Source organism: Anomaloglossus baeobatrachus, chromosome 3, assembly GCF_048569485.1.
Source record: "Anomaloglossus baeobatrachus isolate aAnoBae1 chromosome 3, aAnoBae1.hap1, whole genome shotgun sequence".
Taxonomy (NCBI): Eukaryota; Metazoa; Chordata; class Amphibia; order Anura; family Aromobatidae; genus Anomaloglossus; species Anomaloglossus baeobatrachus.
Window position 1 is genome coordinate 280,470,453 of NC_134355.1, and position 12,460 is coordinate 280,482,912.

The following is a 12,460-nucleotide window of genomic DNA, read 5'->3' on the forward strand; positions in this document are numbered from 1 at the left end:
ATATATCTTATTGTGTAAGGTTAATCGCGAAAGCATGATTAATAATAATTATTATTTTGTCAGGTACCAATTGCCAGAGAACTATTACTTTAACGTTTCTTTTATGAATATATATATATTTTCTTTAGAAGTTATTAGTAGAGTTGAGCGCGGTTCGTGGTTCGTGGTTCTCCAGTTCTAGGCTCAAGTGATTTTGGGGCCTGTTCTAGATCGAACTAGAACTCAAGCTTTTTGCAAAAGCTCGATAGTTCTAGAAACGTTCGAGAACGGTTCTAGCAGCAAAAAACCAGCTAAATCATAGCTTGGTTTCTGCTGTAATAGTGTAAGTCACTCTGTGAATCACACTATTATGACATTTCAGTGTATAGTGTGCGTGAACAGCGCCTTCAGATCACTGCTGTTTCTATAATGGCGATCACCATTTTTTTTTTTTTTTTCTTGTCTTCCTTCCCTAAGCGCGCGCGTCTTGTGGGGCGGGCCAGCATGTCAGCCAATCCCAGACACACACACAGCTAAGTGGACTTTGAGCCAGAGAAGCAACAGCATGTGTGATAGGATGTCCATGTCACATGTCCCTGCATTATAAAACCGGACATTTTCTTCCAGGACGCCATTATCTGCCTTCTGCGTCTTTGGTGTCAGACATCACTGTCGCAGCTCCGTCCTCCTGAGTCCTATCGCCGATACAGCTGTATGCGCTGCATACACAGCGTTAGACAGCTTAGGGAGAGCACTTTATAGCAGTCCTTTTAAGGGCTCAAACCGGCAGGGTCAGAGTTAAGGTGACAGGTCCTGAAAACAGCGCCAGCGTCTGTGTAGCCAAGGTCAGGGATTTCCTCCCTGCATTTCCCTATTAGGAGGGATAGAAAGGCAGGCTTCCATTCCTCTACCCAGAGCCCCAAAATCCTGGCACTGTACCCTCGTGTCCTCTGCATACTCCAACTCATTATAACTAAGCCATTATACTAGCAAACACTCAGTGTACCTAGTGGCATCCTATACGTGGCTATTGGACTTTGCTATAGTCCCACTAGTGCAAAGACATTTGCAGAGCGCATCTGCCTGCATTGCACACTCCAACTCATTATAACTAAGCCATTATACTAGCAAACACTCTGTGTACCTAGTGGCATCCTATCTGTGGCTATTGGACTTTGCTATAGTCCCACTAGTGCAAAGACATTTGCAGAGCGCATCTGCCTGCGTTGCACACTCCAACTCATTATAACTAAGCCATTATACTAGCAAACACTCAGTGTACCTAGTGGCATCCTATACGTGGCTATTGGACTTTGCTATAGTCCCACTAGTGCAAAGACATTTGCAGAGCGCATCTGCCTGCATTGCAGACTCCAACTCATTATAACTAAGCCATTATACTAGCAAACACTCAGTGTACCTAGTGGCATCATATACGTGGCTATTGGACTTTGCTATAGTCCCACTAGTGCAAAGACATTTGCAGAGCGCATCTGCCTGCGTTGCACACTCCAACTCATTATAACTAAGCCATTATACTAGCAAACACTCTGTGTACCTAGTGGCATCCTATCTGTGGCTATTGGACTTTGCTATAGTCCCACTAGTACAAAGACATTTGCAGAGCGCATCTGCCTGCATTGCACACTCCAACTCATTATAACTAAGCCATTATACAAGCAAACACTCAGTGTACCTAGTGGCATCCTATACGTGGCTATTGGACTTTGCTATAGTCCCACTAGTGCAAAGACATTTGCAGAGCGCATCTGCCTGCGTTGCACACTCCAACTCATTATAACTAAGCCATTATACTAGCAAACACTCAGTGTACCTAGTGGCATCCTATACGTGGCTATTGGACTTTGCTATAGTCCCACTAGTGCAAAGACATTTGCAGAGCGCATCTGCCTGCATTGCACACTCCAACTCATTATAACTAAGCCATTATACTAGCAAACACTCTGTGTACCTAGTGGCATCCTATCTGTGGCTATTGGACTTTGCTATAGTCCCACTAGTGCAAAGACATTTGCAGAGCGCATCTGCCTGCGTTGCACACTCCAACTCATTATAACTAAGCCATTATACTAGCAAACACTCAGTGTACCTAGTGGCATCCTATACGTGGCTATTGGACTTTGCTATAGTCCCACTAGTGCAAAGACATTTGCAGAGCGTATCTGCCTGCATTGCAGACTCCAACTCATTATAACTAAGCCATTATACTAGCAAACACTCAGTGTACCTAGTGGCATCCTATACGTGGCTATTGGACTTTGCTATAGTCCCACTAGTGCAAAGACATTTGCAGAGCGCATCTGCCTGCATTGCACACTCCAACTCATTATAACTAAGCCATTATACTAGCAAACACTCAGTGTACCTAGTGGCATCCTATACGTGGCTATTGGACTTTGCTATAGTCCCACTAGTGCAAAGACATTTGCAGAGCGCATCTGCCTGCGTTGCACACTCCAACTCATTATAACTAAGCCATTATACTAGCAAACACTCAGTGTACCTAGTGGCATCCTATACGTGGCTATTGGACTTTGCTATAGTCCCACTAATGCAAAGACATTTGCAGAGCGCATCTGCCTGCGTTGCACACTCCAACTCATTATAACTAAGCCATTATACTAGCATTTTTTGCTGCCAGTTTAAGGGCCGTAGTTGCATTGTCAGGGATATTTATTCTTTATTATTCTGCTGTTAATAAAGCTAGACCACCACTGCAATCTTCACCACCTCTCAATTTTTACTACCACATTTTCAGTCCACAATCTTGTCGCAATCAACATGAGTGGCAAAATGACAGATGCTGGTGGAAAGGGGAAGAGGCGTGGTGGAAAAGGCAAAAAAGGTTTTGTCTGTGGGGAAGGTGGCAAAGCTCCATTATCATCTGCTGAAGATAGACCATCTACCTGCAAAAGTAAGATGTCTACTACTTACCGTGGACAATCCGATGTGCTCCCTTTTTTACGGACACGAACAACAGGAAGAAAGGTAGATGATGGGCAAAAAAGGAAAATGCTTGAATGGATCTCAAGTGGTCCAACAAGTGCCCTCTCAGCCACTTCAAGTACCGCATCCAAAAAACACCAGTCCTCTGAGTTGTCATCCCAATCACACTTGATTTCTCCCAGCTCTGAAGTCTCCATCAGCCCTGCACAGTATGGTGGAACTGAGATGGCTGAGTCTGCAGAGCTGTTCAGTCACACTATAGCCTGGGAATCAGAGGTCTGCTCCCAAGCTACAGTGAGTACAGAACAGGAAATGGTCTGCAGTGATGCCCAGAACCTTTGTGACTCTGATTCAGGCCGTGAGGACCAAGTTTCTGAGCATAATGTTGACCCTTTGTCACAAACTGTAACACCTGTGGTTATAGAGAATGAGGAACATACTGATGAAGATGAGACGCAGATACCCGATTGGGATGACAACTTAAATATTCGGTCAGGGCAAGAAGAGGCTCGGTCTGAGGGGGAGGGGAGTGCAAACACAACAATTGATGATGAAGTTCTAGATCCCACCTACTGTCAACCCCCAGTCAGGCACTCGAGGAGGTCAACAGAGGCGGTGGAGGAGGATGCAACCGACGACGAAGTTACCTTGCGCCTTCCTGGACAGAGTCGGAGCACTGGTAGCACGTCTACAACTGCATCCTCAGCCACCACTCTGCCTATGAGCATTATTCGGGGTGGATCAACAGGTCGCATGGCCTCTAAGCCTTGCCTAGCCTGGTCCTTTTTTGACATAGAAAAAGATCGCCCAAATTATGTGATCTGTAAACTTTGTCATGATTCTCTTAGTAGAGGTCAAAACCTCAGCAGTTTGACAACTTCTTCCATGAATCGTCACATGAATAAATATCATAGGTCCCGGTGGGAAGCTCACTGTGCTGCAATGCGGCCTAGCAGAGCGAACCATCCACCGCCTGCCCCTTCCAGTGCATCCGCGCGCTCTTCATCTTCTAGGACTGTGGGGACAGCTGTCACACCTGTTTTTCCACCCACAACTTCCACCACTGTAACCGCAACAGGCAGTTTGCTTGGTAGGTCGTCAGTTGGTTTGGAAGGGGAAACAAGTGAGTGTGTACAGCTCTCTCAGACATCGATAGCACCAACGTTGGATGAAGGCAACATCATGTCTCCACCTGCACTTTCCTCACAAACCTGCATTTTTCCAGGGACACCCTACTCAACACCGTCTACACACAGCAGCCAGATCTCTGTCCCTCAGATGTGGTCAAATAAAAGGCCACTTCCTCCGACCCATGACAAAGCTAAGAGGTTGACTCTATCCCTCTGTAAGCTGTTGGCTACCGAAATGCTGCCTTTACGCCTAGTGGACACACAGGATTTTAGAGACCTTATGTCTGTCGCTGTGCCCCAGTACCAGATGCCTAGTCGCCACTACTTCTCTAAGAAAGGTGTGCCCGCGCTACACCAGCATGTCGCACACAACATCACCGCTTCCTTGAGAAACTCTGTGTGTGAACGGGTGCATTTCACCACCGATACTTGGACCAGTAAGCATGGACAGGGACGTTACATGTCGCTGACTGGGCACTGGGTAACTATGGTGATAGATGGTGAAGGGTCTGCTGCACAAGTCTTGCCGTCCCCACGACTTGTGTGTCAATCCTCTGTCTGTCCAAGTTCCGCCACTGCTTCTGCATCCTCCACCTCATCTGGGTCCTCCACCTCCGCCCCAAGCCTGCCTGGTCAGGCCACCAGCGTTCTCACTGCGCAGAAGGAATCACGCACGCCTCATTACTATGCTGGCAGCAGAGCGCAACGGCATCAGGCGGTCTTTAGCTTGACATGTCTTGGGAATAAGAGTCACACGGCTGAGGAGTTGTGGTCAGCTCTGCGGTCCGAGTTTAATAAATGGTTGTCTCCACTCAACCTGCAGCCTGGTAAGGCCGTGTGCGACAATGCTGCAAACCTGGGTGCGGCCCTTCGCCTGGGCAAGGTGACACACGTACCTTGTATGGCTCACGTGTTGAACCTTGTCGTCCAGCAATTTTTAACACACTATCCCGGCCTAGATGGCCTTCTGAACAGGGCACGAAAACTGTCTGCTCACTTCCGCCGTTCAAGCGCCGCAGCAGAGCGACTTGCATCGCTCCAGAAGTCTTTCGGCCTGCCGGTTCATCGCCTGAAATGCGATGTGGCGACACGCTGGAATTCAACTCTCTACATGTTACAGCGACTGTGGCAGCACCGCAGAGCCCTGGTGCAATACGTCATGACGTATAGCCTGGGCCAACGAGATGCAGAGGTGGGTCAGATCACCCTGATGGAGTGGTCTCAGATCAAGGACCTATGCACCCTTCTGCACAGTTTCGACATGGCGACGAATATGTTTAGCGCTGACAATGCCATTATCAGCATGACGATTCCAGTCATTTACATGCTGGAGCACACGCTAAACACTATTCGGAGTCAGGGGGTGGGACAACATGAAGGGGAGGAACTACAGGAGGATTCATATGCGCAAGGGACAACAACATCACCAAGGTCCAGACGTTCATCATCACCAACGCAGCAGGCATGGGACCATGGGGGACAGGGATCGACAAGGGCGCATAGTAGCAGGCGAAATGTTGAGCAAGGTGCAGGAGAACATGAAGAAATGGAGGACGAACTGTCCATGGACATGGAAGACTCAGCGGATGAGGGAGACCTTGGTCAAATTTCAGTTGAAAGAGGTTGGGGGGAGATGTCAGAGGAAGAAAGAACGGGTAGCACCTCTATGCCACAAACACAGCGTGGACTTGGTCCGCATGGCTGCGCAAGACACATGAGTGCCTTTTTGTTGCACTACCTCCAACATGACAGTCGTATTGTCAAAATTAGAAGTGATGATGACTACTGGATTGCCACACTATTAGATCCCCGGTACAAGTCCAAATTTTGTGACATAATTCCAGCCATAGAAAGGGACGCACGTATGCAGGAGTATCAGCAGAAGCTGTTACTCGATCTTAGCTCGGCTTTTCCACCAAACAACCGTGCAGGTGCAGGGAGGGAATCTCCCAGTTGTAACTTGACAAACATGGGACGGTCTCGTCATCTTCAACAGTCTACCCGTACCAGTAGGACCGTATCTGGTGCTGGTAACAGCAATTTTATGGAATCTTTTCATAATTTTTTTAGACCCTCTTTTGCAAGGCCACCAGAGACAACAAGTCTGACACATAGTCAACGGCTGGAGAGGATGATACAGGAGCATCTCCAAATGAACATCGATGCCATGACTGTGCAACTGGAGCCTTGCTCCTTTTGGGCTTCAAACCTAGAAAAATGGCCAGAGCTCGCAACTTACGCCTTGGAGATTTTGTCGTGTCCAGCTGCCAGCGTTGTCTCTGAACGTGTCTTCAGTGCTGCTGGGTGTGTGCTGACAGATAAGCGCACGCGTCTATCCAGTGACAATGTGGACAGACTGACGTTCATCAAAATGAACAAGTCATGGATCCAGAAGGAATTTACAACCCCTGTGTCATCCTGGGGAGAGTAAATGCTTGTGGATTTGGAATGTGCTTGATGCAAATCTAGCTGTGAAGTGTACAACTAGGGCACAAGTGCTGCCACTGAATGGGTGGGTGTGTGTGGGGCACAATTTTTAGAAAAAAAGGGAGACTCCGCTTGGAGTAACCCTTGCTTACATTGTTTTTAAAAGAAGCCAAGAAGAACAAGTCATGGTTCAGCAAAGACTTTATCTACCTACCCCGGTGTCATGCTGGGGACGGTAATTATGGCGTATTTTTGAATGTGCTTGATGCAAATCAAAACATCCTGTTTGCAACTAGGGCCCAAGTGCTGCCACTGATGGGGTGGGTGTCTGTGTGGCCCAATTTTTGGAAAAAAGGGAGACTCCGCTTGGAGTAACCCTTGCTTGCTGTGTTTTTAAAAGAAGCCAAGATGAACAGAGCTGGGATCAGGAAAGACTTTGCTACCTACCCCGGTGTCATCCTGGGGACGGATAAGAATGGCGTATTTTTGAATGTGCTTGATGCAAATGTAGCTGTCAAGTGTACAACTGGGGCACAACTGCTGCCACTGAAGGGGTGGGTGTGTGTGGGGCCCAATTTTTGGAAAAAAAGGAGACTCCGCTTGGAGTAACCCTTGCTTACATTGTTTTTAAAAGAAGCCAAGATGAACAGAGCTGGGATCAGGAAAGACTTTGCTACCTACTCCGGTGTCATCCTGGGGACGGTTAATTATGGCGTATTTTTGAATGTGCTTGATGCAAATCTAGCTGTGAAGTGTACAACTGGGGCACAACTGCTGCCACTGAAGGGGTGGGTGTGTGTGGGGCAAAATTTTTGGAAAAAAAGGGAGACTCCGCTTGCAGTAACCCTTGCTTGCTGTGTTTTTAAAAGAAGCCAAGATGAGTAGAGCTGGGATCAGGAAAGACTTTGCTACCTACTCCGGTGTCATCCTGGGGACGGTTAATTATGGCGTATTTTTGAATGTGCTTGATGCAAATCTAGCTGTGAAGTGTACAACTGGGGCACAACTGCTGCCACTGAAGGGGTGGGTGTGTGTGGGGCCCAATTTTTTGAAAAAAGGGAGACTCCGCTTGGAGTAACCCTTGCTTACATTGTTTTTAAAAGAAGCCAAGATGAACAGAGCTGGGATCAGGAAAGACTTTGCTACCTACTCCGGTGTCATCCTGGGGACGGCTAATTATGGCGTATTTTGAATGTGCTTGATGCAAATCTAGCTGTGTAGTGTACAACTGGGGCACAACTGCTGCCACTGAAGGGGTGGGTGTGTGTGGGGCCCAATTTTTGGAAAAAAAGGGAGACTCCGCTTGGAGTAACCCTTGCTTACATTGTTTTTAAAAGAAGCCAAGATGAACAGAGCTGGGATCAGGAAAGACTTTGCTACCTACTCCGGTGTCATCCTGGGGACGGTTAATTATGGCGTATTTTTGAATGTGCTTGATGCAAATCTAGCTGTGAAGTGTACAACTGGGGCACAACTGCTGCCACTGAAGGGGTGGGTGTGTGTGGGGCCCAATTTATGGAAAAAAAGGGAGACTCCGCTTGGAGTAACCCTTGCTTGCTGTATTTTTAAAAGAAGCCAAGATGAGCAGAGCAGGGATCAGGAAAAACTTTGCTACCTACTCCGGTGTCATCCTGGGGACGGTTAATTATGGCGTATTTTTGAATGTGCTTGATGCAAATCTAGCTGTGAAGTGTACAACTGGGGCACAACTGCTGCCACTGAAGGGGTGGGTGTGTGTGGGGCCCAATTTTTTGAAAAAAGGGAGACTCCGCTTGGAGTAACCCTTGCTTACATTGTTTTTAAAAGAAGCCAAGATGAACAGAGCTGGGATCAGGAAAGACTTTGCTACCTACTCCGGTGTCATCCTGGGGACGGTTAATTATGGCGTATTTTTGAATGTGCTTGATGCAAATCTAGCTGTGAAGTGTACAACTGGGGCACAACTGCTGCCACTGAAGGGGTGGGTGTGTGTGGGGCCCAATTTTTGGAAAAAAAGGGAGACTCCGCTTAAAGTAACCCTTGCTTACATTGTTTTCAAAAGAAGCCAAGATGAACAAGTCATGGTTCAGCAAAGACTTTATCTACCTACCCCGGTGTCATGCTGGGGACGGTTAATTATGGCGTATTTTGGAATGTGCTTGATGCAAATCAAAACATCCTGTTTGCAACTAGGGCCCAAGTGCTGCCACTGATGGGGTGGGTGTCTGTGTGGCTCAATTTTTGGAAAAAAAGGAGACTCCGCTTGGAGTAACCCTTGCTTGCTGTGTTTTTAAAAGAAGCCAAGATGAGCAGAGCTGGGATCAGGAAAGACTTTGCTACCTACTCCGGTGTCATCCTGGGGACGGGTAATTATGGCGTATTTTTGAATGTGCTTGATGCAAATCTAGCTGTGAATTGTACAACTGGGGCACAACTGCTGCCACTGAAGGGGTGGGTGTGTGTGGGGCCCAATTTTTGGAAAAAAGGGAGACTCCGCTTGGAGTAACCCTTGCTTACATTGTTTTTAAAAGAAGCCAAGATGAACAGAGCTGGGATCAGGAAAGACTTTGCTACCTACTCCGGTGTCATCCTGGGGACGGTTAATTATGGCGTATTTTTGAATGTGCTTGATGCAAATCTACCTGTGAAGTGTACAACTGGGGCACAACTGCTGCCACTGAAGGGGTGGGTGTGTGTGGGGCACAATTTTTGGAAAAAAAGGGAGACTCCGCTTGGAGTAACCCTTGCTTGCTGTGTTTTTAAAAGAAGCCAAGATGAGCAGAGCTGGGATCAGGAAAGACTTTGCTACCTACTCCGGTGTCATCCTGGGGACGGTTAATTATGGCGTATTTTTGAATGTGCTTGATGCAAATCTAGCTGTGAAGTGTACAACTGGGGCACAACTGCTGCCACTGAAGGGGTGGGTGTGTGTGGGGCCCAATTTTTTGAAAAAAGGGAGACTCCGCTTGGAGTAACCCTTGCTTACATTGTTTTTAAAAGAAGCCAAGATGAACAGAGCTGGGATCAGGAAAGACTTTGCTACCTACTCCGGTGTCATCCTGGGGACGGTTAATTATGGCGTATTTTTGAATGTGCTTGATGCAAATCTAGCTGTGAAGTGTACAACTGGGGCACAACTGCTGCCACTGAAGGGGTGGGTGTGTGTGGGGCCCAATTTTTGGAAAAAAAGGGAGACTCCGCTTGAAGTAACCCTTGCTTACATTGTTTTTAAAAGAAGCCAAGATGAACAAGTCATGGTTCAGCAAAGACTTTATCTACCTACCCCGGTGTCATGCTGGGGACGGTAAATTATGGCGTATTTTTGAATGTGCTTGATGCAAATCAAAACATCCTGTTTGCAACTAGGGCCCAAGTGCTGCCACTGATGGGGTGGGTGTCTGTGTGGCCCAATTTTTGGAAAAAAGGGAGACTCCGCTTGGAGTAACCCTTGCTTGCTGTGTTTTTAAAAGAAGCCAAGATGAACAGAGCTGGGATCAGGAAAGACTTTGCTACCTACCCCGGTGTCATCCTGGGGACGGATAAGAATGGCGTATTTTTGAATGTGCTTGATGCAAATGTAGCTGTCAAGTGTACAACTGGGGCACAACTGCTGCCACTGAAGGGGTGGGTGTGTGTGGGGCCCAATTTTTGGAAAAAAAGGAGACTCCGCTTGGAGTAACCCTTGCTTACATTGTTTTTAAAAGAAGCCAAGATGAACAGAGCTGGGATCAGGAAAGACTTTGCTACCTACTCCGGTGTCATCCTGGGGACGGTTAATTATGGCGTATTTTTGAATGTGCTTGATGCAAATCTAGCTGTGAAGTGTACAACTGGGGCACAACTGCTGCCACTGAAGGGGTGGGTGTGTGTGGGGCAAAATTTTTGGAAAAAAAGGGAGACTCCGCTTGCAGTAACCCTTGCTTGCTGTGTTTTTAAAAGAAGCCAAGATGAGTAGAGCTGGGATCAGGAAAGACTTTGCTACCTACTCCGGTGTCATCCTGGGGACGGTTAATTATGGCGTATTTTTGAATGTGCTTGATGCAAATCTAGCTGTGAAGTGTACAACTGGGGCACAACTGCTGCCACTGAAGGGGTGGGTGTGTGTGGGGCCCAATTTTTTGAAAAAAGGGAGACTCCGCTTGGAGTAACCCTTGCTTACATTGTTTTTAAAAGAAGCCAAGATGAACAGAGCTGGGATCAGGAAAGACTTTGCTACCTACTCCGGTGTCATCCTGGGGACGGTTAATTATGGCGTATTTTGAATGTGCTTGATGCAAATCTAGCTGTGTAGTGTACAACTGGGGCACAACTGCTGCCACTGAAGGGGTGGGTGTGTGTGGGGCCCAATTTTTGGAAAAAAAAGGGAGACTCCGCTTGGAGTAACCCTTGCTTACATTGTTTTTAAAAGAAGCCAAGATGAACAAGTCATGGTTCAGCAAAGACTTTATCTACCTACCCCAGTGTCATGCTGGGGACGGTTAATTATGGCGTATTTTTGAATGTGCTTGATGCAAATCAAAACATCCTGTTTGCAACTAGGGCCCAAGTGCTGCCACTGATGGGGTGGGTGTCTGTGTGGCTCAATTTTTGGAAAAAAGGGAGACTCCGCTTGGAGTAACCCTTGCTTGCTGTGTTTTTAAAAGAAGCCAAGATGAGCAGAGCTGGGATCAGGAAAGACTTTGCTACCTACCCCGGTGTCATCCTGGGGACGGATAATAATGGCGTATTTTTGAATGTGCTTGATGCAAATGTAGCTGTGAAGTGTACAACTGGGGCACAACTGCTGCCACTGAAGGGGTGGGTGTGTGTGGGGCCCAATTTTTGGAAAAAAAGGAGACTCCGCTTGGAGTAACCCTTGCTTACATTGTTTTTAAAAGAAGCCAAGATGAACAGAGCTGGGATCAGGAAAGACTTTGCTACCTACTCCGGTGTCATCCTGGGGACGGTTAATTATGGCGTATTTTTGAATGTGCTTGATGCAAATCTAGCTGTGAAGTGTACAACTGGGGCACAACTGCTGCCACTGAAGGGGTGGGTGTGTGTGGGGCACAATTTTTGGAAAAAAAGGGAGACTCCGCTTGGAGTAACCCTTGCTTGCTGTGTTTTTAAAAGAAGCCAAGATGAGCAGAGCTGGGATCAGGAAAACTTTGCTACCTATTCCGGTGTCATCCTGGGGACGGTTAATTATGGCGTATTTTTGAATGTGCTTGATGCAAATCTAGCTGTGAAGTGTACAACTGGGGCACAACTGCTGCCACTGAAGGGGTGGGTGTGTGTGGGGCCCAATTTTTTGAAAAAAGGGAGACTCCGCTTGGAGTAACCCTTGCTTACATTGTTTTTAAAAGAAGCCAAGATGAACAGAGCTGGGATCAGGAAAGACTTTGCTACCTACTCCGGTGTCATCCTGGGGACGGTTAATTATGGCGTATTTTTGAATGTGCTTGATGCAAATCTAGCTGTGAAGTGTACAACTGGGGCACAACTGCTGCCACTGAAGGGGTGGGTGTGTGTGGGGCCCAATTTTTGGAAAAAAAGGGAGACTCCGCTTGGAGTAACCCTTGCTTGCTGTGTTTTTAAAAGAAGCCAAGATGAGCAGAGCTGGGATCAGGAAAGACTTTGCTACCTACTCCGGTGTCATCCTGGGGTTGGTTAATTATGGCGTATTTTTGAATGTGCTTGATGCAAATCTAGCTGTGAAGTGTACAACTGGGGCACAACTGCTGCCACTGAAGGGGTGGGTGTGTGTGGGGCCCAATTTTTGGAAAAAAGGGAGACTCCGCTTGGAGTAACCCTTGCTTACATTGTTTTTAAAAGAAGCCAAGATGAACAGAGCTGGGATCAGGAAAGACTTTGCTACCTACTCCGGTGTCATCCTGGGGACGGTTAATTATGGCGTATTTTTGAATGTGCTTGATGCAAATCTAGCTGTGAAGTGTACAACTGGGGCACAACTGCTGCCACTGAAGGGGTGGGTGTGT